This window comes from Canis lupus, chromosome 31, assembly GCF_003254725.2.
Source record: "Canis lupus dingo isolate Sandy chromosome 31, ASM325472v2, whole genome shotgun sequence".
NCBI lineage: Eukaryota > Metazoa > Chordata > Mammalia > Carnivora > Canidae > Canis > Canis lupus.
Genome location: NC_064273.1, coordinates 5,484,975 through 5,511,170, shown reverse-complemented (window position 1 = coordinate 5,511,170; position 26,196 = coordinate 5,484,975). Strand labels below are relative to the sequence as shown.

At 33.2% G+C, this 26,196-nt stretch overlaps 1 long non-coding RNA gene across 9 annotated transcripts in view; it reads left to right on the top strand.

Moving 5' to 3' along the window:
- LOC112661794 (uncharacterized) overlaps positions 1 to 25,971 on the top strand; it is a 72,767-nt gene extending 46,796 nt beyond the window's left edge. For 4 of the 9 annotated variants that reach the window (XR_007407562.1, XR_007407564.1, XR_007407563.1 and 1 more), the window contains 2 exons: positions 8,048 to 8,219; positions 10,974 to 11,412. This is a non-coding gene — a long non-coding RNA (uncharacterized LOC112661794). Of the gene's footprint in view, positions 1 to 8,047; positions 8,220 to 10,973; positions 11,413 to 25,715 lie in introns of those variants that run through there. The other 5 variants (XR_007407567.1, XR_007407566.1, XR_007407565.1 and 2 more) reach the window with 4 other exon arrangements.
- Positions 25,972 to 26,196: the final 225 nt, after the last annotated feature.

Here is a 26,196-nt window from a genome sequence, read left to right as displayed (position 1 = left end):
GGTAGGATTGTGAGTCAGCTCAAGAGAGGGTTTGGGTGAAGTCATGATGAGACTCTTAAAATGGGAACTCCAGCAACCAGAAGTTACAATACCACTGGGAAATACAAGCGGTGGATGGCAACACTGAAATGCTTACAGGCCTTTATTCCAGCTCTTTGGAAGGCTTTCCAAGGGAACCATTTGTGCCTCACCTGACTTGAAGTGCTAATGCACAGTCTGCCCACCTGGCACCTGCTGAAAACAGAGGAGACCATGGGCAGTTTGTAGCACCAGAGGGTCTGCAGTGGAGGTTGGCACAGTCCAGCATGACTGAAGGAAGCGCTCAACTTGTGGCTTGCCCTAGAAGTGGGGGAATATATCCAATGTTCTGACTTTTTAGAAAGCTGTAGGAGGGACTGAAATAAATAGCAGTTTATTATTGTGCTTTATTTATATAAGCACACACAGGATGTGTTCCTCTTTTGGAGCCAGAGAATGAGATTCTAACTTGTTTAGGAGTTTATGATTAGAAAAAAAGAGTTATTAATACCACTTTGTTTCACATAGTCCTTCCTTAACTTTGCCATATTTGGTATTTAACAGTTATATAAATTTACAAAGATGTATATTACTTTATTTCATCCATTAATATTTTAAACTGAAAGCCATTTCCCCCCATGAGTATAAATCGAGTTCTTAGAAATATGGATATATTCCTAATGTATATTATAACTATTTCTATGTTTAATCTTAAACATAAGTAACCACAAATATGATTCCATCTCTTCTCGCCTATTATAACTTACTATTAGGATATTTTCATAAATAGGTTCTGAAAATTAATACATTTCTACTGAAATAATTCTAGTGTAACAATTATTAGGTAGATCTAGATCACCTAATGGATTGTAATCCATTAAAGGGTTCATAAAATATCATAATGAAACAGAACAAACTGTGAACACATTTATAATGACACCAAAACCTTGATATTGAATTGTGGGTATGCTGGGTGCATATCCACTCTAATTAAAATTTGCTATAAAAATGGTTATTTCTAAGAAAGTTTTACTTATTATGAATTTATTTTTACTTAAATTTCTTGAAAAAATATCAGTGGCACCCAGAAAATATTGAGAAAGTGTGGCTTTTTTTCTATAAAGACAGTATGTGCCTACCATTGCTCTTTTTTTTTTTTCAAGTCCAATAAAGTAAGTTCTTCCCTTCCCATCCCTTTCTTTTTTTACCTTCTTCTCTTCTCATCCCACTCCTCTCCTCTCCCCTCCTCTCCTCTCTTTTCTTTTCCTCTGTAGTAAAAGATTTCTTGTATCATTACAGGGCCCTTTTAGTTTTCCCTAGGATATTAAACCAGAATATCAGGTTTGTCCCTCAATAATTTTGCTCACAAATGCAAGTCATATGGAAAACAGTACCCCCATAGACTCTGCCATCAAAAGTAAAGGGTCACTTCCTATACAAAAAGCCAGTTGCACATAAAGGGCATGTTTCTGGGGAAGAGAGCCCTTAGAGAACCCTAATTTGGATAACAGTAGAGAAAAATACATCAACTTTAGATAGAAAGAAGAGAAGCAAAAAGATACACTGAAGTTCCTCAGTTGCCCAGACACCCCTAGGATGAGCTGCAATAGGGAATATTTAATTTAGGTTTAGGGCAGCCATACAAGTTTTTCTCAAGATTGGAAGACAAGGAAAGAAAAAATTTCCATTCATACATTGCCTCCCCCACTCTTCTTTCTTAGTCCTAGTCTCCTATATACAAATTGCTTTGCCTCTGAAAATTTTACACAAATGGGGGACGCCGGGGTTGCTCAGTGGTTTGGCACATGCCTTTGGCCCAGGGCGTGATCCTTGGGTGCCAGGATCTATTCCCAGATCGTACTCCTGCATGGAGCCTGCTTCTCCCTTCGCCTATGTCTCTGCCTCTCTCTCTCTCTCGCTCTCTCTCTCTGTGTGTGTCTCTCATGAATAAATAAAATCTTTTAAAAAAAATTTATACAAATGTGAAACATAAAAGAATAGGTTTAGTCTGGCACTTTGGAACCCTTTATCTTTTCAAGGGATCCTCTTTCTAGCTTGAAGTAAGTGGACAGAGATAGCGGCCAGCACAAGGTACTGAGAGAGAGAGATACTGGGCTTCATTTTGGTTTAATAGTAGTTCTTGGTTCAGATAATTTTGTAACATTTTCCTTTGTGTTTTTACCTCCATAGCAATAAATTATTTCTTAATATCTTAGCTAAATGAGTTCATAAATTGAGGCCTATAATATGGTAATAATATATAGCCAGAGCCATGCATGCTGGAGCCAATTCATAAACATTTAACAATAATCAGCCCTAAAAATTAAAAAAAAATAAAAAATAAAAAAGAATAACCAGTCCTTAAGGATAAAAGTGTATGTTAGACAATATAAATGATGGTGTACCTGTTCTGGCATTATAAGCAGTCAAATTTGTCCTCCTATAGAGAATATTTGTCATTTATATTTTTACTTCGTTAGTATGGTAGCAAAATTTATGTAGTTGGCTCGAATGTAATACTATACTCCAATTTTCATTATACTTTTTCATTTTTTATTGTCCTTAAGCAACTACTTTTCACTTCTTCACACATTCGCACACTATGTGGACACCAAGATGCACAGATTTTTGTCTGCTATGTTTAGCATAGTATTCCTAGGGCCAATGATATTAAATATTTTTTAATAAACTAAATGGGTGGATGGATGGATGGATGGATGGATGGATGGATGGATGGATGGACTTTTTGCAAATAACTGCTAATTTTGCATTAAAATTTATCAAAAAAACATCTGTAGGAACAAAAAAAATCTTTAGGTTTATTATAAAAGTTAGAGTTATCCAGTTATCATGGAAGGGTTATCTTCTTTTATAAACATTTTATACAGTACAACTTAGAATGTTGGACATTTTTAAAATATGCTTATAGAATTAAATGATGCAAGGGATATTAACATTATGGAATGATATATACACATTTAAGTAAAATATTAATGGAGCATAGATGGTGGTAGAGGAAGCAAGGAAAGTACAAAAACACTTTTGTTTTAAAGGTTATTAAATGTGACCCTCGTGGATTGAAATTCATGACTCTTTTCCCCAAATGATTTCACAGCTAAAAATAAAGGCAATGACCAGTTTGGGGGCTATAAACATACTAAATTTTGAAATTATTTTCTTATAAAGATCTCTGACATCAGAACTCATTTGAAATAGCTGTTTTATACCACTGGGTCTGAATTAGTATATTTAATAACATTACTTGAGGGTCGTGGGTTTTTTTTTTTTTAAGATTTTATTTATTTACTCCTGAGAGACACACAGAGAGAGGCAGACACATAGAGGGAGAAGCAGGCTCCCTGAGGGGAATCCCATGTAAGACTTGATCCTGGAACTCTGGGATCATGCCCTGAGCCAAGGGCAGAGGCTCAACCCATGAGTCACCCATGTGTCCCTTATTCAAACCAATTCTCAGCTAGCTGACTGCCAGCAACTTATTTAGTCTCTCTGAGCCTCATCTGTAAATAGGGATAATAATCATGAAGTTGTGAATATTAAAATAAAATAATGCACAGAGTCCAGAACCATGCTCAACACTTGAGAAATACTCACCAATACTATAATTTATGAGTATATTAAGAAACTATATGGAGAATATTGATGTGAAGAGAATTAGTGTGTGGAGGGAGATATTACAATAATACAATGTCTGATGTCCAGGAGACAACAACTGGGAGAAAAGTGTCTAAGAGAGGCTACCAAAGACATTGACATCATAGTGCCTATTAGAGCTCATGGTGCTGTTTTCTTTTTCTATGCAGTGGAAGAGTGTATCAGTCTTTTAGGTCACTTTTAAAAGTAGTGCCCATGCCGTTCCATTAGCTGATGACATAGTTTCTTAGTCATCTTTCAATACTTTGGGGTAATTTTTTTTTTTTAATTTTTATTTATTTATGATAGTCACACAGAGAGAGAGAGAGAGAGAGGCAGAGACACAGGCAGAGGGAGAAGCAGGCTCCATGCACCGTGAGCCCGACGTGGGATTCGATCCCAGGTCTCCAGGATCGCGCCCTGGGCCAAAGGCAGGCGCCAAACCGCTGCGCCACCCAGGGATCTTTGGGGTAATTTTTTAAATTGGCGTAACTTCTGAGTTTTATAACTGAAAGTTGTACTGTTTTGAACTTAATGGTATTCTACTGAGGTAACAAGGTTTTTCTCATTCTGAACCTGTAAGATTAAAGACCTTGAGTGTAAGGATGACACCAAAACCTCACAATACGAATTGATATTAGCTTTGCCCCCCAAACAACAACACTGGACAAAGTACTTCATCCCTGCACCTCCACTGTTATCTTTTTCCAGATGAAGTGTTGAGATCACGTCATCTCCAGATGCATTGTGTGGCCTGTGGCCCACTTTTACTTCCATCATTTTCTGTGTAACTTGATATCTTCAATCCCTTTCCTCTCTGATATTATTAGAATGAAAAAAACACCCTAAGCCCTAGAGCTTTATACATGTGGCTAAATAAGAGCTTTTGCAAAGACGAGAGACATCTACAATGAAAAGTTAACTTTTTGATGAACAAAAAGTGAATGTTGCTATGAGAGGGGGGAAAAGTCAGATTTTTTTAAAAAAGCTTTGTAACACAAATGTATAAAAAAAGTGGAATATGAAGTGCAATATTTGTGAGACTGTAGAGAAAATATTTTCATGTTTCTGCAGTTAGTGCTTTCTGAATAAAACTAAAAAAGAAATGTGGAACTGAATTAAAGAAAGAATTAGATTTAAATTAAAGAACTGAGAGATGACTGAATAAATAGCAAGGGATTTACATTAGTGGAGGTATGTTTTTAAACATCACTGAGAGATAAAATCCAGACCATGGAAACATTCCAAGGATTGAAACACTCCAACACTTGTCTTATCTTTCCCTAGAGACATTTATTTACATTCTAGAGAATAAAAAGCCGAGATCCTTACCCATCTTTTCTGAAAGAGAATTTGTTTACTATCAGGGAGATTGTTTTTCATCCTCCTTCAGAAGGAGAGGAGGAAAATGTGTATATAAACTCATCTTTATTTGTAAATTAATTCTCACAAATTATTGATGACATCAGAGCCCCTTTGCATTGTTATCCCCTGAACCTATATCCATTTGTCTGAACTGCTAAATATTTTACTAATGAAGAAAAATATTGGGGACAAGTTGAATGGAAGTAGCTAAAGGAAAACTTTTGTGATTTAAAAAGTGAGCCAGAGATTAAGGAAAAATTAGTTTTATCCTGTTCCTTGCTTGAAGGAAAAGAATTCTACAGCCTTTTCCTCACTCATGTCTGGGCAATATAAATTTTGAAGCTTTGTTAAATGACTTGGTAATTTATTTCCATATTTCTTATCTGCAAAATTTTTCTCAGCTTTGATTATAAAGAACTCTTTAGTATGGCATGCTTTCAATGTTGTGTCTAACTTGATTTTTCTTCATCTCCTTGTCTTATACCATACTTAAATATAAGAAATTTAGGAGAACTAAAGGGAATAAGCTACCTTATCTTCTTTCATCCATGTAATTTCTCCTTTTCTTATAAAATAGAATAGAACAGGAAGTTATCACCCTCTTCCAACACCCATATGATACCTGATTATGAAAGACAGTCTCTTTTCTGTTTATTGTGATCAATTCAGAGGGCTTTCAGAAATAAACATTGGATGTTAGATTCTTTATGAAATAAATGGAAAATCTTTGTTATATGAGGATCTACATTTATGGATCTTCTAATAAAGATTAAATTGTGATAGTTTTTCCTTTTTATCTGTAGCTTGATTAGTCTACATTGTAAATTGTTGGGTTCTCAGGCAAAATACAAAGTTCATTAACATTTTCAATTCTTTGAAGTTTTCACAAAATATTTATAAGTACTGTTGATAAGTTTTAATAGCTGGATATTTATTGATTTTTACATCGACATAAAGTTTATATGTAAAGAAGAGGAGGGAAAGAGGAGAAATGAAAATAAGGAAAAAAGAAAAAAGATAGTTAAGAAATAATAGGATAGAAAAAATAGCAGAAAATGGGAAATATATTATTGCATCAAAATATTGGCTTGAGCAAGTTTTTTTAGTTTTTCCTTCATCATGTTTTCAGTAATATAATATTCAAATTGATGACATTTGATGACATTATATGCTGAAACAGAAGGAGAGTTTTAGTGACAAAAATATGGTGATTATTTAGTTAATATTGAGAATTTACCATGTTAAAGATACCCTGGTTCTTTAAGTGTATTAAATTACTCATTTTACCAATATCCTGTGAGGTTATGTACTGTTCTATCTTCATCTTTAGGGACAAAAAACTGAAGACTAGAATTTTAAAACTATTTGTGAAGGTCATAAAACTGATAAAAGTGGCAGAGCTGGGATTTAAATCCGTGCCATCTTTTCCCTAAAACCTGGGCTTCTAAACACTTCATGAAATAGGTTTTTATGTACTTATTTTTTCTAGCACACATAACATCATACTCAGGTAGAATTTTCCACTAAAACCAAGGACAAAGTAAATTTTGATGGCGCTAGCAGTACATGCAAAAAAAGAAATGATAAAACCCTAAAGTTGTCATGTTAAAATCTCCTTGCCAACACCAAGTATATAAATTGTGGGAACCTTGGGAAGAGTTGCTTTGTTTTATTTTATTTTTTAAGTGGAGTTTTAGCAAGAGCTAAATTTTGCTGTAGTCATGGGTTTGCTTTTCTTATATTCAAATCAAGAGCAAGAAGCCATATGGAAAAATCAGGATGTTTCAAAATTGCCTTCTGCAATTAAGACTGGTGTTGGATTCATGCCTGACAACATAGCAGTACAGAGAAATCTTCATGCTCAGAGTTATTGGGCCCAAAATGCGTGACCCTCTCTTGAGGAGAAGTTGTGGGTTGCACATAATACAGAGAGCGTGTAGGTGTCTGTCAGTTCTTTTCCAAGAGTTCAGCTTCATAGGCAAATGGACCTCAGCAAAAAAGAAGCTTCATTGGACTTGAGAAGCTTAATGCATGAGTAATTGACCAGTCACAATAGACAATGGAACTCTAAATGAGATATCTCCCAGTGATAGAAAAAAATCACAAACAAGTTTCATAATTCAGCTAGCTTTCAAAAACACTCACATCCAGCAATTAAGGCATTGTACCACTACAATTTCAAATGAGTTGGAGCTTTTTTTGTCTGTCTCTCTGTCCCCACTTCTCATGAAACTTTTATTCTGTTGAGATCCTTTTTATCCTGGAGGGATATGAAACAGAGTTTGACAAATTGAGAAATGAGCATAGATAGGAAAAGTGGAAAGAAAAAAACTCAACCCCCACCCAATACCACCCCACTTACACAGTAAGACTTAACAAGTCTGGTCTAGGGGAATGGGAAAACTCTGGCTTGAAATGAAGTTTTAAGTTGTTCAGAATTTTACAGGAATTGGTAGAATCATTATTTTAAAATAATTTTAATAGATTTTTTGTTGTTACAGCAATTCTAGGTTTACAGCAAAAAAAAGGGGGGGGGGCATGGACAGTTCCCATAAATGCCCCACTTCCACAAACACACAACCTCCCCCAATATGATCATCCCACACTAGAATGGTACATCTATCACATCACTGGACCTGTTTAATACTTCATTATCACCAAAAGTCCATAATTTACATTAGTGTTCTCAGTTTTGTACATTGTGTAAGTTTTGACAAATGTATAATGACATGTGGCCACAATTATAGTATCGTACCAGGGTAGTTTTGTTGCCCTAGAAAATGCTCTATGCCCTGCCTATTTATCCGTTACTCCTCCCAACTCTGGGCAATCACTGATCCTTTTACTGCATAGCTTTTCCTTCTCCAGAATGTCACATAGTTAGAATCATATAGAATATAATTTTTTGATAGGCTTCTTTCCCTTAGTAATATGCATTGAAGTTTCTTTTATGTCTTTCATGGCTTGATAACTCCTTTGATTTTAGTGCTGAATAACATTCCATTGTTTGCAGGTACCACAGTTTATCTATTCATCTACTTAGGACATCTTGGTTACTTTCAAATTTTAGAAATTTATATTAAATCTGCTATACATACTCAAGTACTGGTTTCTATATGAATATAAGGATATAAACTTCAGCTCATCTGGGTAAATACCAAGGAGCACAATTGCTGGATTATATGGTAAGAGCATATTTAATTTTGTAAGACCCTGTCAAACATTTTCAGAATGGCTATGCCATTTTACATTCTCACTAGCAATGCATGAGAGCTCCTACTGCTTCATGTCCTTGTCAGCCTTTGGTATTGTCAATGATTTTGGAGACATATTTATTACTGATCAGAAGACGTATCACAAGGGAGTGACTAGAAACTCAAGAGTCTTCACCAAAATTTCTTCTAGAAGTATGAAAAAATTAGCTCTACTAATTAATATGAATGGAAAAGGAGAGATAATAGTCCTTACATATTATATTTCAAGGGTGGTGCTTATATATTTTATTATAAAATTAAGATATTTCTACTACACATATTTCAAATTGCTTTAAATTTAACACAATTTGTTTATATGCTTCAGTGGAGACTTGTAGGCTGAATTCAGCCTACCATTTCATGAATTTGGGGACATCTAAAAGTGTTTTCCTAAGGTGGACTTAAGGATATTTGTTAGTTTAATTCTTTGATTCAAAATTTATTAAGTAACTTACCTAAAAAATGCCAGGCATTATACTAAAACTGGAAACAAATATATGAATAAAACATGGCTTTTGTCCTTAAATAATATATTAGTCAAAGTTGCTTTGGTTAAGTGTGAGAGAAACACCACTTATACTGCTTAAACATAAATGAGAATTTATTGCTTAAATAACTGGAGTCAAGTAGTAGAGCTTACTTAGGACTTCAGGGTCCTTTTACATACCTTTCTCTGTTTCTGTTAAATTTATAATTTCTTTGTGTATTGTCCTAGTCACCCTTTGCCTCGATGCAAATGAATTCCATCAGGATGGTAAAGGTGACAACATTGTAGCAAAAATTCTGGAAATACATCATTTCAATTTATAATCCCAGAGAAAGAAAGAGCTTTTCTCTCTCTTAGCATGTGCTTAAAAATCTGACTGAAAAAAAAAATCTGACTGGACTGGCTTATCTCTGCTGCTTTTTATGGAATATTATGTCTACAGTTAGAAGATGAGGTTTTTGTTAAAGAGTGAAATGATTATACCTTTCCAGATAAATAAAAGGACTCACAAGACTACAAGGCATATTTAGATCAAGTTTTAATCAAGACAAGAGTATGGTATGTTAGAGGAAAGAAAGCACAGATAAGAATCATGGGTCTGAAGATTTCTGCATAACTAACCAGGACCCTTTTATTGTTGGACAGAAAGTATTCCATCTCTAAATTATGTACCACCAAGATACATACAGGGCATCTTGGTTTAAGCAGACATTGTGCAAAAGTTTCCATTAGTGTCTTTTATGTCCCACTGATTAGGTAGCTAAGCTAAACAGCAGATTATAGATTATTACCTAAGTCTATGATTTTTATATTGGCCACAGTCAGTAGTAGGCTTCCAAATGACCCCAGAGAAAAGCATAGAATTTTCCCAGTTCAACTAAAAGATAAGTACCTTACACAAAGTGTATGTTATAGGGTATGAGGTAGGTATCTTTCCTTATCCTTGGGAAATCTGAATAACATACATGTTATTGAGAAAGACAAAAAACAGAGTGGGAAGACATTGAAGACCCAGAATAGAAAAGACAGTTATTTCACGAAGGAGAGTATATGAAGAAATTGGAGAAAGTGAGATAAAAAGGAGAAGTGATATGTTTAACGTGAAAAAAAAATATAATAGATGACTTTTAGATAGAAAGAAAGGAGATAAGAGTTGTTACAGAGAAGCAGAAAAAGATGCCTAACCCTTTTCTGGGGAGAAAAATGACAAGTAAAATGGTAAACTTGTGAAAAGCACCTGTCATTCTGAGGATGTAACTAGAGAAGTTCAGAATAAAAGAGAGAAGAGAAAGATATTTTGTCCTTTCTTGTATTCTAGAATGATTGTCTTTGCTTTACTTTAGAGGAGCCTGAGTAATAAGTAGATGGATCTGTCTTTGAAAAAGGCTCTATCTGATTCAATCTATATTTATAGATTGGGATATAGATATTTATCCATCATGTTTGAAGATAGCAGTAAGAAACTGATAGATAGGCCTGAGTCAACACTCCTTTCCATAACATGCACAGAGTATGGGGGACCCAGAAGTCCTGGCTTTTCCCAGTAGAAGAACACGGGGATGATCAGACTATAATGAACTAACAGAGATGTGGGGTTAGAAAGAAGAGACAGAGGATTGAGACCAGTGGGAATGGCAGGAATCATGGAGAGGACACAGAGTAGTGACTAATCATGAAGCTGAGCAGTCATGGAAAGACATCATTTAATAGGGTACCAGAACTGTTCAACTCAATAGTTAAAATTAAAATAGAAAGAAAACTGTTTGAACCAGGAAAGTCTGAAAGAGTATTATTTAACAAGAATAGGTTAGTTACACAATTTGAACAATGGGATGGGAGAGAGATCCTGTGTCTTATCAGAATGGTTATCTGAGCTGTATGCTAATTTTATGGTGTCTTCTATTATTTATGAAAACAAAGTTCTCATTTTTGAAAAAGATAAGGTTATTTACAATCTTATAACCTCCTATGATTATTTTTAAAATCTTTTGTTGTCATTGTGAGTAAATGGGTAGCCAAGTGCTTTTTCTTCATACATAACCTATAATCCTATCTGTAGTGGGTTAAATGAGTGACTCCCAAAAGTTCATGTCTAAATGAAACTTTAGAATGTGACTTTATTTGGAAATAAGGTCTTCACAAATGTAATTAGTCAGAAGTAATAATGTATTGGAGTGTGTCTTAAATACAATTACCAGTGTCCTTAGAAAAGAGGAGAGGACACAGAGAAGAAGGCCATGTGAAGAATGAAGCAGAGATTGGAGTGATTTTCTACAAGCTAAGGAAGGCCATGAACTGTGAGGAGCCATCAGAAGCAATGAAAAGACAAAAGGACTCCTCTCTAGAAGACTTCAGAGACAGCATGTCCTTTGTCGTCACCTTGATTTCAGGAATGGCTGAGAAGTATCTTAGACTTTTGTTGTGACGAACTGCTTTTTGCAAAGGACTTCCCACATACTCTAAGAACATACTACCTGAACCTTGTCTTCACTCTTCCTTATGGCTCTCATAAGACCTCTGTCCATACTTCTTTATTTTATTTGCCTCTATTAAAGCCTAGACCCTATTCTTCTTTATGGAAATGTTTCTCATTAATAAATAGTCTCTCTACTGCAAAAGCCTAAATAAAATCATTTAATTACCCAGTATATTTTTATTTCTCATAATCCTGTATAAGGCACATTTTGTTATAAAAGCATCAGAGTATAGAATCTGAATTTAATAAATAAAAACAGAGGAGAAAAAAAAAAAAAAACAGAGGAAGTTGCAAAATGATTTCCTGAACTCAGTAAGCAATTTATTTTTATTTCTAAGTGAAAAAGGCTCTGTACTTATCTCTCCATGAAACAAAATGATGTGATAAGGAAAAAAAAATCACTTGTATACACAACAGCTTGGCCCAGGTTGCTAATGTAGACTATTGGGAAGTTACCTGAATGCAACTGGGTAATATATAGCAGAGCCAAGAAAATGGGTTTGTAGTATCTTTTTACTTTCTTACAAAACACAGAAACATAACTATACAGTCACAAAAGCTCCAATGATTCATTAATAACAATAATAAATATTTATTTGATTTAAAGAAAAAATTATGCATCTTCCATATATTAAATGTTTTCTGAAGAAAGATATATTTTAAAACATCTTTAAATCTTGAATAGTTTCATGACTAGTAAGAGAAGAAAATGAAAAGAAAAATAAATACTTTCATGAATATTATGAGAGGTTTAAATAATGATTAAATAATTTTAGCAGAGACTTAGCAAGTGGGATAAAATGATAGAAACAATTACGATTTTACAATATACAGGTTGTGCCATTGCTTTTTTGAAATGCATATTTACAAAGAATTGTTTGGATCCTATAGAATAATTATAAATATTATTAAAATGATTAGTTTAAAAGCAGTGTGTGATAATTATTCCTTTAAGTCTTTCATGTCTCATTTTGATGGTAAAGAATGACAGATAGGCAACTTCTACCTTTTTTTGGTCTCACATTTCGGGTTTCAAATATTGCCTCCAACTTCTCCAACCTTCAAGAAGAGAAAATTTCTTTTTTCTTTTTCTTTCTTTTCTTTCTTTTCTTTCTTCTTTCTTTCTTTCTTTCTTTCTTTCTTTCTTTCTTTCTTTCTTTCTTTCTTTCTCTTCTTTCTTTTAGATTTTATTTATTTATTTGTGAGAGGCGCACAGAGAGAGGCAGAGACATGGCAGAGGGAGAAGCAGGCTCCATGCAGGAAGCCTGATGTGGGACTTGATCCTGGAACCCCGAGATCACGACCTGAGCCAAAGGCAGATGCTCAACCGCTGAGCCACCCAGGTGCCCCTAAAATTTACCATTTTCAAAAATTCACACAGGATTGTAGTTCCACATAATTTCTATTGACTCTCATAGGAACTGTATTGGTCAGTTTCACAGTATGTGTAACCTTTCAGTAAGGTGAAGAAATCTCAGTATTATGGATAGCAGGAAGATTTTAAGACAATGCATATATGAGCAGCAATTTTTGCAATAGTAACAGCAATCTCCCAGTTACTCTATATGGATGTTTAAAGATAATGATCTTACTATATAGGTAAATACACTGCTTTTAAACCTCTAGCCACTCTAACTGAATAGTTATAAAAATAGGTTACTTGTTTATTAGGCAGAAGTCTAACAACCAAGCAAATTCTGCTTGACATTTCAAGTAAGCATTCTGTTGGATCCCTGCTCATGGTCCATTCTCTTTCCATTGAGGTGACACATTAGGATGGTAAAAGGCTTAAATCAAGTAGGTTGCTTGCTACCCTTGAATGCTAGCAAATATGAATTTAGGGGTAGCAAAATAAATGAGATTAGATTGGACTCACATCAACAAAACAATACAAAAATACACTGGGCATTTAGAAAGGTTGTTTACTTGGGTTACTAATTACCTAAGTTGAAGCTCAAGGTTTCCTAATGTTCTGTCTTGTATCAAGGAAATGCATGTTCTCTCCTTTGTCATACTCAAGGAGTATGCAAGCAGCACTTAGAAAACTTATATTGAAAAAGAGAGATGAAGGAAGACACAAGGTTACCTTTTGTATTATTATATCAAGCAAAATATTCAGCACTTAAACCAAGTGAGTTTCTAAATGCCAATTTGAAAACCATGAAAAGTCTTCAACAAATATATTACAATCAAGAAGAGTAGGCTAAATATTTTTTCACATCATTTACCAGTGATTGTTGTAAATGTACTTCCACCTTAATTAATAAAAGATGATTTCAAAATGAATAAATCACAAAGGATTTCCTTCCAGCACTTGGCCTAATGATGAATAAATGAAGACAAGAGAATTCTATTGAAACATGAAAACTTTTTTCTTCTTAAAGGTGAGCTAAAGTAGTTTTTAAAAATACACAAGGAAAATATGTTTCCCTGAAAAGAAAAATCTTCATTTACTATATTCGACATTAAAGCTAAGAGAAATCTGTGGAAATAAATTCTCTTTAAAGACTTTTTTATTTGTAGTCATTCAGATGAACTGATTGAGGACAAGAGTATTTTCCCCTATGGGTTTAAAAATATTAAAAATAAATGCAGTTAATACAACAAAGGAGTCAGCCAAGTGAAATAGTCAGTGTTATAGAATGGTGAGATAGCAATAATCACAACAAAGTTTTAAAACGGGAAGGAGGTAAAAATGCAATTTACTGTTGTGTTAAGTTTTATATACTTATTTAGGAGAATGTGTCAGCATATTTTAGGCACCCACATATATTTCGATGTTGAGACTAACTACAGTTAAAGGGAATGTTTTAGGAAAGAGAGATGTCCTTGCCACTTTATTAGTGTCCAGTACTATGATTGACTGAAGGTGGTGAAGAAAGCATTATACTTGGAATACTGAGGTCAAGCTTCAGTCATTAAACTCTTGGTGCTCTTGTGCATGCACATCCCAAAGCTTTCAATTCTTTTGTGGGAAATAAAGAAGACATTTAAACAGAAGATCTCCAAGGCATCTACTGGTGTTAATTTTTGCTTAAAAAAAATCCTGTGGCATGATATCAAATAAAAAGAGAAACAAAGAAAGTTCTACAAATCATAAGAAACCCACACAACTTTGTATGGCATCATTTAGTTATAGGAGTTTTCGAATTTCAACAATTACAAGAAGATTGTCAAAATAAATTAAAGCAAAACAAAACACGTCTACTTCTTTAAACATAGAAAGAAGAAAACAGAGAGGAGCTAGCATGAAAGTGTTTTCATTCTATTTAGCTGAGATAGAGTTTCAAATAAAAATAAGGAAGTGATGGGTTGAGTTGACTTGAGAAGAACTGCTGATAAAAAGCTATCATCCAATGTATGATGAAATGTCACTAAGAAACACACAGGCTCAGTATCAAAGTCAGACAAACTCAAACTTTCTATATCATTTTTCAAAGAATAAGAGAACATAATAAATCAGAATACTGTAAACATTTTTCACTAGGCATGGATTGAAAAGCCTTTTAAAGGTTAATTAGCTACTTCATCTTTCCCTATTTCAATGACAACAGTTCCTCACAAAAATAAAAGATTTCAGGTATTCAATTTCAAGTCTTCACTTTGTGGTTCATTGTATTTAGAAAGTAATATACTTGAACAAAATTTTGAATTTGGTAGAACTTCTCAGCTAGCCAGCTCCGTGTGTGTAATTTGAATCATTCTACCTACATGTGAAAAATCCAAATTTTCACATAACTCTTCTGTACATGATACACTACAAGGGTTGCTTTTGGGATGAAAGTGCAAATAAAAAAAAATTCTTTGTTGTCTCTGTCTCTTTCCCAATCTGAAACATAATCTTAATATGTCTATTGCATTACTGACATAAATTATTGAAAACTGATAGACTTTAGCTGGGGTAGGCACTTTTCAATAGTTCCATCTTTTCAACAATACTTATGTCATATTTAACCTGCTGAAATCTTTCCTAACCAGAAATTGAATCAATCCACTTAATGAGACAAATATAGATTCAAGCTCGGAAAGGTCTATAACTTTTTAAAAATACATTTACAATCTGTAACTATAAGGAAAATAATATTTTAGCTTCTAATTTACACTCTGTCTAGTATAATTAATGAAACAACCACTTCCAATAGAAGTCTTTGTTGAATTTTAGAATGTAATTTATTTCTAGTCACGTTAAGTTTTAAATGACACTGCATTGTAGAACTATGTAAGTAAATAGAATAAATAATAGCAGATAAAATTAATAGAAATATGAGAGGATTCAGTGGTTAGCATTTTGGCAACGTAACACAATTTTATTGAGACACAATTTTAAACCAATACAGAAGCTTGTTGTATATATTTCTGATCTGCAGGTGAATTTTATTGTAGTCTAGCAATGTAGATGGTTTCCTTGAATCAGAATGAGTCAATCTTTAATTTAACCCTGGACTATCATTTTGGGAAGCTTTTATGCAATTTCAATATGATTTTTTGCCCTTCTCAAAAAATATTCTTTAAAATTCTAAATATAGAAACACTGGGAGATCATATGGAAGAATTTATCAAAGCACTTGCAAGAGACACAAAGTTTATTAAATTTCATTTCTTTTTGAGAATTGAAATTTCTGAACTAAATATTCTAAAGTAGGATAAATTAAAAAAATGTGCTACAGAATTCTTGGGGGCTTTTTAGCGGAAATACTGAAGCAACAGTAACATTTCTCTTCTATTTTCTTCTATTATTTATTTTCTATTACCTTATCTTTCCTTAAAATACTTGTTTTTGCACTCAACTATTTCCATTATAAATATACATACAAATATATCCAAATTCACACACACCCACACACCCACTCACACACACCCACACACACAATTTCCCCTACAAATTAACTCATATGACCATCTTCTTGATTTCCTGCTTGCTTGGTTAGCTTCCTATTTTGCCTTAGTGGAAAATATTGCACCTTTTATTTTATTTTTTTTTAAGCGAAAGATATAGCAAGTACATGGTAAAGCTTCGGTTGAGGGAAAATGTGGTATCTTCCATAGCAGAATATACTCCACCAGAATGTAAGCTCTATGAAAGGCAGGAATTTGACTTTTACAGCACTTATGCTCATTTTACCATTTATACTAAAGGTGTTCAACATGTCTTCAGAATAAATTAATTGATATGTTGACTATTTTCCTATTTCCTGAAGCCTCCAGATTGTTTAAATGTATTAAAAGGAGCCATTGAATGTACTTACCCAAATAATTAGGGAATTTGGGCCAAATGTCAAGGGAGAATTATTTTTATTTTTCAATTCATAAAGTAATTAGTAGATTCACTTTGTAAGGCAATAAACAAATTATCATGTCTTAAGTGACAGACATTATTTAGAAGGTCTTTTCTCCAATGCTATCTTATTTTCTACTCATGAGGATAACAAATTTAACTCTTTGCTAGGAATCTTTGTCTTCATGAACTGCTTCATAAGTCTGAGAAATACTGCAGACCCTCCTCCTCATTCCATACCCCTTTAAAATAATGTGTAGATAAAATATGTTCATCTGTGGTCAAGGTCTGTAAACAGTAACTCTTCATTTTTTCCTTATGTTTAGGACTACTCTCTTCCCTTATTTATACCTAAGAGATTTAATAACAATGTTTCTTTTATCATTTTAATACAAAAAGGTAAGCCTTCCCTATTCTCTGATTGAATTATTACAAAATAGCAAGCTTGTAAACATTTTCATAACACAGCTAAAATATACAGAAGATTTATATTCCCTTCCTCTATAACTTTTATATATCATGGTGACTGAATAGCCTAGACCATATTTTCCTCATAAGAGTCAGCAAGCTCCATATGTTCAGAGCTAAATAAAATATTGCCACATGGTAAATGGCCAAAGGTCCCTTAGGTCTGTTTTAACAGGATTTGCCAAATATCCTTGGCATATCTAGTGCTAATGCAGGTACTACTCAAGGTAATGTGTTTTGCCCTAGGTTTCCCAATTGCGGTTTTTTCTTTCCCTATCTGATGAAAAGTATAGCAAAATTCTAATTTTGGATTTTGGTTTTGCTCCAAAGAGACCATTTAATTGGATAATAGAAAACCGTTAGATTTAGGAACTTAAGATAATGATCTCATGCGGCAGGAAAATCTCATGATATAAGGAAGTAACATATTTAATCTCTTCCTGATCACTGATTAGGATGGCCATTAACAAACATTGCTTTGAATGTAATAATGTGTCATATAGCCTCTCTTAGAGCCAATAACATTCCCCTTTGTTGACATCTGGTGTTTTACATGCTATTTTGATGATTTACCGATTATATCTGGAGTATAGCACAAGACTCTGCTAGCACATTGTTTTGTATAAGCCTATTAAATAGCTGAAAGTGTTATATTGAGATATATGGACAGTTTATTGGGTTTGGGTATAAAAAAGCAAAAGGTTTGTGGATATCATAAACTGATTCTCAAATTTATGTGATGTGAAAATAGATCCAGAATAGCCAGAACAACACTGAAAGAGAACAAATTTGAAGGACTGACATGATTCAACTTCAAGACTTCTATAAAGTTATAATAATAAGGATAGTTTAGTAATTCCCCAAGAAAGGGCAAATAGGCTAATGGAATAAAACAGTCAACTGACCTTTGACAAAGGAGCAAAGGCAATAATGAAGCAAAGTCTCCTTAACAAACGGTACTGGAAAATGTGGACATCACATGCAATAAAGAGTCTAGACACAGACCTTATACCTTTCACAAAAATGGAAACTCATAAATGGATCACAAATCTAAATACAAAATTGTGAACCTCCTAGATAGCAACATAGAAAAAAAACTAGATGGCCTTGGGTATGGCAATGACTTTTTAGATACAATACATAAGGCACGATCCATAACAGAAATAATTGATAAGCTGGACTTCATTAAAATTAAAAATTTCTGCTCTGTGACAGGCACTTAAGAGAATGAGAAGATAAGCCACACTGGGAGAAAATATTTGAAAAAGACATTTCTGATAAAAGAATATTCTGCAAAATACACAAAGAACTCTTAATATTCATCAATAAGAAAACAACTTAATTTAAATGATGAGCAAAAGGGACGCTGGGTGGCTCAGCGGTTGAGGGTCTGCCTGCAGCTCAGGACATGATCCCAGGGTCCAGAATCAAGTCCTGCATCAGGCTCCCTGAGGGGTGCCTGCTTCTCCCTCTGCCTGTATCTCTCTCTGCCTCTCTCTCTGCATCTTTCATAAATAAATAAATAAAATCTTTTAAAAAAATAATGAGCCAAAGATGTGAACAGGGACCTTACCAAAGAAGATATATAGATGATAAGCAAGCATAGAAAAGGATGCTCCACACCATATATCATTAGGAAAATGTAAATTTGAACAAGATACCATTAACATCTATAGGAATGTCCGTAATTAGGAACAGTAACAATACCAAATGCTGATGAGAATGGTACAACAGAAATTCCTATTCATCACTGGTGGGAATGCAAAATGGCACAGCCACTATGAAAGACAGTTTGCCATCAAAGGGTTTGATTAAAGGAAATTTCATTTGAAAAAAAAAGAAGCAATATGCAGGGAAAATATTTAAAAGTCAGCTATTCTGCAAGACCCATTTCCATAGATCATCTATGAATAAGCCTCTTAAACCTGTTTTTGCTTTTTTTCAATGAAACGATCTATACTACTGACTTTCATATATGAATAAACTTTGGATGCACTGTTTTGTATTTTGAAAATGTTGATTTCTAAGTTATTCTATGAGCAGTTATATACTGCATATATTCAAATGTGTTTAATATAGCTTGAATATATTCATAGATCTATGGATTTTTAAGTGAACCACAAGAAGAGAAAAATATGTATATTTCAGATTTTGGGATTCTCAGGAAAGTGATTGGAAAATATCTTGATAGGTGATTACTGTGTGTAGAGATAGGCAATTCCCCCTGCTGTGACTCCCATAAACAATGCTTCTACCATCTCATGAAGTTGGGCTATCTGTACCTACCAGGTAGGTACATATCTGAACAGGAATCAGAACACATGTCCAATAACATACTGAGGCAGTTGTAAAATTTCAACCAGGCTGCACTTTATTTTTAAGATAACCACTGAAGCTTATAATTACCCATATGTATTTCCAATTTAATGAAAAGATTTCATATAAATTAAAAATATGTTTATAGACATTGTGAGTTATTGGAAAGGGACTGTCTATAATAAGTAGATCTAATTTTAAATTCTGGCGTAATTTTAATTTGATGTATGATCTTGGGAAAATAACACTTCTTTGACCTCAGCTTTTATACAGATAAAAGAGAAAGTAAAAATTAGCCAACTGATTTATGTTAATTATGAAGGGAGATAATGTATTTTAATGACCTTAGGACAATCGTGCTCAGTATACAATCATTTTCATTATTATACCTTTAAAATATTTTTCTCTAATATATACTTTTTCAGTATATATTACTTATATACTTCAAATATATATTATTTCTTTGTAGTATATCATTCAAGTTAGGAAGTCTATCTTAAAAATACTGATGTGTAATTATTAAGGCAATGATCATTCTAGGCTTTTTTTTTTTAAGATCTAATTTATTTATCCATAAGAGACGCACAGAAAGAGGCAGAGACACAGGCAGAGGGAGAAGCAGGCTCCCTGCAGGGAGCCCGATGTGGGACTGGATGCCTGGGCTCCGGGATCATGACCTGAGCCAAAGGCAGACACTCAACCGCTAAGTCACCCAGGCATCCCTCTATTTTTTTTTTTTTTATTTTTATTTCAGTTATCACCTACACATATTGGCATAAGGTTAGTTTCTGACAGTATTCCCCTACCTGCTTATTGCATTATCACCACATTTTCTATGGTACCTAACTAATTCTTTCAAATTGTATTTTTCCAAATTGCTAATGCTGACATATCTAATGAAGATCATATTCTATAGAAATTTCAATGACAAACATTGAAAAAGAGAGAAAGAACCTGAAAATAAATAACTCTTATACTCAGCATTGCCTTTTCCCTTATATATGATTTTGTCAAAGTTAACACCACTGTTCCATCTTTGAGGCACTTTTAAATAGATAAGGATTAGGTGTCATGCCTGCTTATGGCTTGATGTGATAAGATTTTAATTCCAAAGACCATGTATATAATGATATATATTTATTCAAGTTTGTGTGTATATATAAACAATTTTGTACCTTCAATATTTTATCAGAAGAAGCTTCTTTGTTTTTGTTTTTTTTTTTTTTTTTTTTTTTTTTTTTTTTTTTTTGCTTCTTTGTTTTTGAAGCATATGATGTTAAACAGAATTTACCACCATTAAAGTTCAACTGGAAATATATTTAATATGTTACGCCAAATGCCCTTTATTTCTAACCTATTTAAATTCGCTAAAATAGAAGACTCAATATATTTTTCTACCTGAAGAGGAGAGAGGTTAGATGACACAATGAATTAATGTTAAGGCTGTCTCTTTTCATCTCTGAAGATCTGAAGGTCACATTTACTTATATTGACTTACAAATGGGAAGTATAGTGGTTCCAGAAATCACCCATATACCACACAAATTACCAATCATGGAGATCTACACTCAGAAGCATTCCAAAACAACCAGGGAAAATGTCACAGATTAAAAACAAAACAAAACAAAAACCCACTAAGTCTTTACAAGTTTTTTGTAGGAGGCATGATGAGTTCTAACTGTATTTCTTAATGCCCTCCATAATGTTATATAGTGATAAGGCTTAGTAATCCTTTTTCCATTTACTCTTTTCTTTTTAATTTATTGAGAAAACTAAGAAATAAAAAAACCCAAGTAAGCTAGTCAAGGTCAAGGTCACAGAGTAAATTAGAGCAAGACTCAGAGGGAGTCCTTAGGTGCACTGAATCTCTTTGTCAAAGTCAGTGAAATCACTGCAATACACTGAAATTATTTGCTTTGTTGATTTCTCTATCACCTCATGTCACTCTTCTGAGCGAACATGTAAACTTTTAATGTTTTAATGCTTACTTTTAATTAAGGTTTAATGTTTATTTTTTCTTTGTTGTGATTTATTTAAATTACTGCTGTATTTTCAAGTCCATTTATATAGTAAAATGTTCATAGAATATATAACCATGACTATTATCAAAACAAGCAAAAAAGGGATATCTTAAGTAGTTTCAGGTACATAGCTTTAGCTTTAGCTTATCGTGTATCATAAGCCTGGAGGTTATTTTGTTTTTCTTTGAACCCTGAAAAATATATTTCCTACATTTCCTAGTTTCTCTTCTTTGTGGCTCAGAGAATCGTAAGGTGGCTCTGGTCAAGCAACCTGGCTTAGAATATGGTCTGTTGGGTGCCTGGGTGGCTCAGTGATTGAGCATCTGCCTTCCGCTCAGGTCATGATACCAGGGTCCTAGGATGGAGTCCTGCACTGGGCTCCCTGCATGGAGCCTGCTTCTCCCTTTGCCTATGTCTCTGCCTTTATGTCTCTCATGAATAAATAAAAAAATAATTTTTAAAAGAATATTATTTCTTTATAGAGCTGTCTCAAGTATACAGAGGATTGGGAATAATCTCTTCTAAACATAGACTTTTGAGACTGGCCTAGGAAGTTGAGTGGTAAACTAGAGAAGGTGATGCTGAATCTTCAAACAGATGCTCATGACGCCAAATGTTCATACACCACAGCCAATGACATCTCATCCCTGTCTAAACCCATACAACTACCACCATGAGATTAAACAGAGAGCTCTATTCCTTCCACACATTTTTTTTTCTAGTGGGATATTTGCTTTGTAATACACTTATTTTTTTCTTTAATGTGCTATCTTTTGTTCAATCAAGTAGATGGGACAGTGAAACTTATCTTGTATCCATTCAATTTCAAACTTCACGTGTGTTTCTGCTGTTTAATCACTTCACTTCAAATGGGAAATTGTTCGAAGTATGTAAGGCTATCATTTTTAATGGTGTTCATTTTATTTATAAGAAAAATTTGTGTTCACTCGTCTAAAAAGTTACTGTACAACAATGGTAATTACAAAAATATTCATGAGAAGAGGATATGGTACTTAAAATATATATTCAATATTCACATATCCATATGATTTTATATTTATAAATGGGAAATAACAATTTTTCATAGTACAAAACAACCTGAATAAAGCTATTCCCTATATTCTTAATATGAATGAATGAGTGATCCTGAATGATCTTTTTTTTTTCCCACTATAAAGGGTATAACTACAAGTTAAGCTGATGTGGAAGGAGGTAGATGATGATGATGGTGAATGATGATAAATAAGAAGATCTATCTATCTATCTATCTATCTATCTATCTATCTATCTATCATCTATCTATCTTTTTGACCACAATTTTAACACCTCTATATTTCCCACACTTTGTCTTGTCCCATTAATAGAGTCTCTCTCTAGTCTACATTTTTAAGTGTCAATCTCTTCAAAAATTTTTACTTCATGCCTACTTTGTCTTACTTATTATTTTCTCTGTCACATTTATCAGCTATAAACATAATTTTCTAAAGACCAACAGATAATTCTCTAAGAGATACCCACACCTTCAGTTATTTACTCTTCTATCACTAGTTATTTTCTCAAACTAGACACATTGTATAACCCCACATCTTCAAAGCATGCTTTTACTTCCAGTCTGTTTCTGAACGTTTTTATTGGTTTGTTTTTACTCTTTTTCCCTTTATATATATTCAGAAATATTGTTTAAATTACATATAAAAATGCAAATTTTAACATTCTTAGTGTATTCTGCCCTGAAATAAGATTATATTAAACCGATATCTTAAAAATGTAAATCCAATAATTTCCCCGACCCATATCCTAACAATATATTTATACCTATAAAACTCAAAGACATTGCAAACATTCATAGGAAACGAGATGCATTTATTTCTAGCATGGCTAAAACAAATTCTTTTAAGACCAGAGCCAGATATATTGTACTGTGATTCTTCCACTTACAAAATTGAGAGGGTGCAAAATCTCTAAATTTCTAAATTATTTTTCATCCAAATTACATTCAGTATTTATTTGAACTGTGTTGCTACCCACCAAAGTGATTTGTTTTCACTGAAATGAAAATAAGAAACTTAACACAGAGAAATACATTTATTTGATTTTTTTCTTAGGTTCATAGCCAACATTGTAATTGTTCTTTAGTTCTTTTTTTCAATGTTTTCCTAGTATTACTAGGAAATAAAAAGATAATATTTTGACATTATATACGTCTTCATTTGTGATCTTTTGTTCAGTTACGCTATAGGCTATCACAGTCATGTTTTTCTGACTTTTAGACTTTACATCTCAGATTTATTTAGCATACTTTTCCCTCTGTTCACAAATATTGGTCCCATGAGATTTGATGAAATATGCATAATTTCTAATGTCTAGCAAGTTGTTTGACTTTTAAGTACATTTGTATCATAAAACTACTTTGCCTAAACTTTATATTATTACATCTGATGATGCTGAAAAATGTAAAGTTGATTACAAACTTTTCAGACAATTTCAGATGATCTGCCATTTTTAAAGTGGGTAAATTAATTAGTTTGCCCGTTTGCTTCCTTTTTTCTTAGAGAAAATTTAGTTGTTTATTCAAATATATTTATATTTACATTTTATTGAATTATTTATTCACTGAACCTGTCTGTAGGAGTAAGTTGTTTTTTTTTTTTTCCTTTCTTGCCAAATTAGAAATTAGAGCTATCCCTTTTAAAAATTCCTTTCTGAATCTTCTAAAACTCTTTGCTTATGGTTTAAAAGGATCATTACTAGCTTTATAAGGACTCCATTTTTTTAGCTTTTGTTTCTCTAAAATACTCATAATTAGGTGTATATAATTAAGTCTTTCATTAAAATTGTCTTAATTGCTTTTGTTTCAATAAAAATGACAAACAAATACTTGGAGGCTGTTTAATGCCTTAATTATTCCCCATGAGTTAAATTACACAGTAAGGACCAGATTCATAAAATATTTTATGCACCATTTCCTTCAGGACTTTAAACATTTTCCTCAAACTAGAGATTTCTGAGCAAAATACAAATAATTCTGATTTATAATAATAGAGAGAATTTACTTTTCCCTTATATATTTCACTATATGCTATGTACAACTTCAGAGGAACAATTCACTGATAATGAAATATGCAGTGGCCTAACAAATTACTACGAATTTTTTTCTTCTAAATTATAGAATGTTGCAGACAATGACAAGATAGGCTTAGACACAAGCATCAATAGGCATGTCATTTGGTATAAATTGTGTCACAATTAGATTAAAAGAACATCTGGGCAGCCCGGATGGCTCAGCGGTTTAGCGCCACCTTCAGCCCAGGGTGTGATCCTGGAGACGGGGGGATCGAATTTCATGTCAGGCTCCTTGGATGGAGCCTGCTTCTCCCTCTGCCTGTGTCTCTGCCTCTCTTTGTGTCTCTCATGAATAAATAAATAAAATCTTAAAAAAAACAAACAAACAAACAAAAAAAACTCTAGATTAAAAGAACATCTGAGGATGCCATAGCAGAACTACATTGTCATCATGCAGGTTAGATTTCATAAGCATTTACTCAAGTTGGGAGGTTCAGAAATGCTGAAATGAAGGACAGTACCCTTTGCTTTTGAATTCCATTTGTACTGAATTATCGGCTATTACTAACTGATTCGTTTTCTCTTCTCGTGTTTTTCACATCCTCCTCATCAAAAATTACTAGTTTTCTATATTATTGTCACTGAGCTTTGCAAGATAAGTAAGGTTTCTAAATTATCTTTTCCAGTGAGCTTGTTTCCATTTTAAGAAGACTCTTCAATGTTTCATGTCAAAATTGGGACTGTTTTTGAGAATTTCTTGTAGGCTGGTAGAACTAGTAATCTATTTAATAAAGTGGAATTATTAAAGTAGTTAACAAATAATAAAACAAGAATTTCCATGAGCATGCCTCCTCCATTCTTTGCCCCTCCCATTTTATTTTCTTTACTTCCTACCCTTACCTAAAAATCATTATTTATGCCAGCTCTACTGGAATGTAAATTTACATACAACAGGAATTTTTGTTGTTCACTTTTTTAGCCCCAACAACTACCTTAGTACCTGACATAGTAGAAATTTAATACTTTTGTATGACAAATAAATGCTTCCTAGGCACAAGACCATAGGGCTCAGACGTTTAGGTGCTCAAGAAGAATGTTATTTTCATACAGTTCATACAAATGTGTTTCTTCTAGTTCTACATTTTAAATCTTGTTTTATATGTTTATAAAGTTGTGTTACTATATTTACCATCTAAGTACTTCTCTTCCCCCAAATACATTCAAATGTTAACTTTCTAAGTCAAATATCACTCTATGAATTTGTATTTGCAGTGTCATTTAATGAACCAACTAAAAATGCTCATTTCTCCTCTTTCTCTAGGTTTAAAGAAACCTTTGTTTTTCTTCTATGCAACATTGGGGTTTAAAATTCTGGTGACAAATGTAGGAGATTTAGAGCCAGAAAAACTTGTGTTTGAGTCTGAGCTTTATCCCCTGCTTCCTGTATTATATTGGGAGTCTGTTTACCATCCCAAGAGCCTTAGTTACATCTTCTGTAAACTGGAAATCATAATCCTGTTCAAGCCACATCACAGAATCAAGAGGATGAATAAACTTTGAAATTGCTTTATAAACATTAGAGATTTATGCTTTTGTTTTTTTTTCTATCAAACCAAGTTCTAAAACATTTCTTTGAAATATTATTATGTAAGAAATCTTCAATTCTTGCATCCAATTCAACTATATTTGTAAATGGGATAGTTGGAATATTAAACTTAATACAATCAAGGACTCTAATTCTGTACAAACATTTCTGCTAATGTCTTTAGTATCATTTCATAAAATTTTGCCAAGTGCAGTTT